Source organism: Chinchilla lanigera, unplaced genomic scaffold (assembly GCF_000276665.1).
Source record: "Chinchilla lanigera isolate Chin_1 unplaced genomic scaffold, ChiLan1.0 scaffold00060, whole genome shotgun sequence".
Taxonomy (NCBI): Eukaryota; Metazoa; Chordata; class Mammalia; order Rodentia; family Chinchillidae; genus Chinchilla; species Chinchilla lanigera.
In genome coordinates this window covers 8,269,900-8,274,756 of record NW_004955461.1, presented here as the reverse complement: position 1 = coordinate 8,274,756, position 4,857 = coordinate 8,269,900, and the positions used below count along the sequence as shown (strand labels likewise).

At 42.8% G+C, this 4,857-nt stretch overlaps 1 long non-coding RNA gene across 1 annotated transcript; it reads left to right on the top strand.

Annotated features, from left to right (window-relative positions):
* The first annotated feature begins 211 nt into the window (after nt 1-211).
* LOC106150028 lies at nt 212-3,380 on the top strand. Its single transcript, XR_001236557.1, has 3 exons — nt 212-321; nt 834-896; nt 2,971-3,380. It is a non-coding gene; the product is annotated as an uncharacterized LOC106150028 (long non-coding RNA).
* Nucleotides 3,381-4,857: the final 1,477 nt, after the last annotated feature.

The following is a 4,857-nucleotide window of genomic DNA, read 5'->3' as shown; positions in this document are numbered from 1 at the left end:
GTTTGCATTTGCATGCTTGCACTGCCCGTGTGGTTAGGTGTGGTATTACCTAGACCCCCAAACCTTCTGAGAACACAGGAATGCACATCTCTCCCCATCCAAGTTCTCCACTCAGAAAGTCACTACCCTATGTTTTCAGTACTATCTTTTGATGAACCCTAATGATGTGTTCAATTTTGGTCTATTATGCTTACAGGGATATTCAGACAGAGACACCATGAAATGTTTTTTTACAAAACTCCAGAAGGAAAGTAAGGAATATGAGAAGACTGGTTATCATGAAAAATGGAGAAAAGCCAGGAGTTTCTGGAAGAAAGAATGGTAAATTGAATCAAGTAAAACAGAGAAATGTAATAAAGTAATAAAGGGATGTATTTATTGGGTTTTGTAAGAAAGAAGCCAATGTTTCCCTTTGTCAGATACATTTACGTGGGCGAGAGGGCAGAGACAATCAACTGTACTGATGTCAAGACAAAGTGGGAAGAAAGAATATGAGGAAGTAGAAATCTGTTTTCTTCCAAAAGCCTAATACAAGCATGGCACACAATGGGCTCTTAGTAGATAATATTACTAAAGGAAAATGGGAGAAAGAACCAGGCTGAGGGGTAGGGACCTCAGTGCATTTCCTTGTAAACATTTCCTGAAGATTTTGTTCTCAAAAGGAATCCATAATCTAACTAGAAATGCAACTGCAAGTAAAAAGCACAGCATGACTTCTACAACATACACAACTAAGTAGTAAATTAAGATTTAATATAACGGGATGTAAGGAATGAGGCTGTTTGTGTTCTTCATATACCACCAAATAATTGAAATTTTTCTGATGTTTTTAGAGTCCTTGGATTTGAGGTCAGAATCTCCATTTGATCAATAAATGAAGAGGTGACCTGACTTTGGTATTAATTTACATTTATCAAATTCCCTAGTGACTGATATGCACTCATTTATTCAATGGATATTGATTGAGCTCTTACTCTGTGTAAGTCAGAATGTTCCTTCATGAGGTCACAAGGACCAGGATGTATAAATATGATGAAGATCAGAATACATACATCTATTGGCAGAACATCTGCCAAATGAAACAAAATTACATCGAAATCCATTAGTACCAGTCCAACAGTTGTTGCCATTGTGGATTTGGAAGGAAGAAGTCACTTGGCTCATCTTAATGACCATGGACTTGAGCAATGGTAGGCTAATGGCTCCATTTTTTATGTCACAGATTGTCCATCTCAGTCCACCAGATATTGGCTAGAAGACAATTTTATGTCTCCTGTGGATTTTGCTAGAGAGGCAAAAAGTCACTTTCATAGAAACTTCTTTGCAATCCAAGTACAAGGTCAGACTCAAGAATCGGCAATGGTAGGGCAAGAGAACAGAGATCCTACCATCCTCTCCTGCTTAGCTCAGAGCAAGGATTGCTATGGCAAACAGAAACACCAAAATTACACCCAGGACTTAGAGGAAGATTTATTTAATATCAGACAGGCACTGACTAGGAATCAATTGTTCCTTAAAATGTCAGGCCCAAGGGCTCAGGGAGGGAAATTTCTATGGGTTGCAAGCAATAAGCAGGGTACTTGGCTGTCTTTGATTGGTTCTTACAATATGCATCAATGTGACCAGCTCTGCATCAGAATGACCAGGCATTTCTAGGAGACAGAAGCAACTGGAACTGCAACAGGAACTGTCATCTAGGAAACTCACAAACTGGCTATGGGGCATTTTTTTTGCTACAAAATGAGGTGAATGTTTTGAATGGGTCAACATACAGTGAGTTCCCTGGGATGTGACACTGAGAAAGAAGATGTCAAGTTGTTCTAAGCTCACTTATTCCAGGTGCTTTTCTCTTACTTCCCCTGCTTCTTCATCTGACCCAGCCTATACAGAAATGATCTCCCCTGTCCTGTGGGGTGTGAATAGAAAGGGTGTATGCGTGTGAGTGAGAGAGAAAGTGTGTGTGTGCATGTGTGTGCTCACACACATGTGCATGCATGTGTGCCTAGAGGACATAAAAATAGTTATAATTTCAAGGACCAATCAAGAAATGCCAATCAAAATGTATTTGCTCTAGCATTAAAAGTTAATATATAATAATGGGAAAGATAACAGTGGCTAAAGCTGCATCAAGCTTGGGAGATGATTTTGTTGTTCCCATTTTGCAGATGAGAAAACTGAGTTCTAGAAAGAGTCAGGGACTTGCCTAATGTATCATTCCCAGGAAGCAGCAGCCCAAAGCTCAAACTCTGGCCAATATGATTCTACACATTCTAGGAATCAGTTGTTCCTTAAAATGTCAGGCTCGATTCACCTGACATCCACTTTTCTTTTAAATAAAGGGATAAACTATCTTCGATATTTCCTTTTATCTTGGCAGTCCCGAATGTGATGAATTTTGTTTCTTCTGCCTTGGTGCCTAATGTGGTGCCTTGCAGGACATGGCATTTACCCAGGTGCTTAATTCAAGGCCCAGTAGATGGAGCTAGAGAGCAGACACCAGCTTTCCTGGGGCAGTGAGCAGGCTCAATCCCCAGGAACACTCAGACCTTCCTGCTCCTTGTCCTGGCTCCTGCCAGCTTCCCACCCCATTCAGAATACAAGCCACCACTAGGCTTAGAGTGGAGACAAATGCAGTGACTCTGCCAAATCTGAAAGATCAAGGCCAGACTGGCATTTGCTACTTAAACTCAACTTTGGAAATATCTTCTAGGGAAAGGAAATGCCAGTTAGAAAGGAAATGCCAGTTAGAACAAAATGCCCAGTGTCACAGATAGCATCATTTTACCAGAGGACACAACCTTGGATTTAGAACCAGATTAATTCATATTTCTCTGTCTCTCTCTCTGCCTCTCTCTCTTTCTCTCTCTGCTGCCCCCCCCATTGTTGTTTGTTTGCTATGAATCAGAATTTAAATAAGGTCAAGTTGCTGAGGTTTGGTAACTGTCCAGCTTTCTTATCCCTGTGTTACAGCGTTTCTGATTTGCAGAAGAACTGAACAGCTCCTGCCGATGCCCACGCACTGCACTTCCAGTCTCCCTTCCTTCTCTGCACACCTTACATGACCACAGCGCACCTGCTCAAGAAAGGAATTGGTGCTTACGGCTCAGTGTCAACTAGAGTTCATAACTCAGTCAGTTCTCCTTGGTTTCCTTCCAGCGTCCTCTTCCTGCTCCAGGCAGAAACGTCTCCTTACATTTCCTTGTCTAGTCTCCCCAGCTTCCACTTGGCTGTTTCTCAGACTTACCTGTCTTAAATGACTTTGACAGTTGTGAGCATGTTCTGTAGCTATCCTGCTACACAGCCTTTGCTGATGTTTTCCTCAGGATTAGACTTTTCTCATGATTATATTTTTGGTATAAAAGTAAGAAATAGGAGGCAATAAAGTTCCATTTTCATCACACCCTGTACACCAGTGTGATTTATGACTGTTGATACTCAGCCTTGGTCACCTGGTATTGTCTATCAGTTCCTGCTTTCTTCCCCACCTTCCTATACCATACTCTCTGGAAGGAAGCCATTGTGTCAGCTAACACCTAAGGAATAGGGAGACGTGCTTCTCCTATACAATATTAGACAGCAACCCATGTGCAGAAGCTTTTTTGTATAAAAGTAAGAAATAGGAAACCATACGGTTCCATTTCTAATAAAGTCGCTATAGTGTTATTGGGAGGTGGCAGAAAGAGAAGGAAGTGGAGGCTGGTGAGGAAAAGTAAGGTCACTGGGAGTGTGGCCTTACAGGGGGCTATGAAGCCCTGAGTTCTTCCACTCTCTTTGATACTTGGCCATGACGTGAACAGATTTCCTCTGCCACAATGTCTTAGTTACTTTCCCATTGCTGAACACAATACCTGGCATCCATGACTAAAAGCAGAAATCTATTTTGGTTCACAGATTCTAGGGAATTCTGCGTAGGGTTGGCTGGCTCTGAGGCAGGAAGAGCGGAGTGGAAGAGTTTGGCAGAGGAATGCTGCCCGTGGCATGGTAGCCAGGAAGCAGAGAGAGAAAGGAGAGGATTGGACCGGGAGATGCCCCCTTCCAGCTCAGGCCCCTAGTAAACTGTCTTTTCTAACCTGGGCCTTCTCTCTGAGCTGAAGCTCCCCTGAAGCTCAGCTTACATCATTTAGGGCTGCTTCCCCAGCTAGCATCTCCAAACTTTCCAATTGTGTCTTTCATTCTAGTTCCAAAGGCTTCTGAGCCACGTGATTGGGTGTAGTCAGAGCAGTGAGCTGACTCTGGTAACAAAATCTGTTTTAGTCACTTTCTTGTCACTGGGATACAATACCAGACACCCACAACTTAAAGAAGCAAAGGTTTATTTTGTCTCATGCTTTCAGCCCATGGTGGGCTGGCTCTAAGGCAGAAACAGTGTGGTAGAAGGGTCTGGGGAAGGAAAATTGCTCACCTCATGGCGATCAGGAAGCAGAGACAGAAAGGAAGAGCTGGGGAAGACATAAGCCCTTCTAGGTCATGCTCCCAGAGAACTGCCTTTTCCAACCAGGCCCCACTACCTAACAGCACGTTTTACCACTGGTTCATCCACTGAGCAGTGTAGTACTCCCATGACCAATCACCTTCTAGAAGCCAGCCTCTCAACACATGAGAGCTGGGGAGACATCCTAGATCAAAACTATAACATACGCTCCCATCACGATGTACCATTACAGGGCTGGGGATTTAGCTCAGCGGCACGGCACCTGCCTGGCAAGCGTGACATCGTGAGTTCGATTCCTGGTACCAGAAAAAACAAAATAAAATAAAATAAAATAAATTTTTTAAAAAATGATGTACCATTATAGGCCCAAAGCAAAGGCCAGTGTAGCTCATAAGCTGAAATCTCCAAAACTATCAGATCAAATA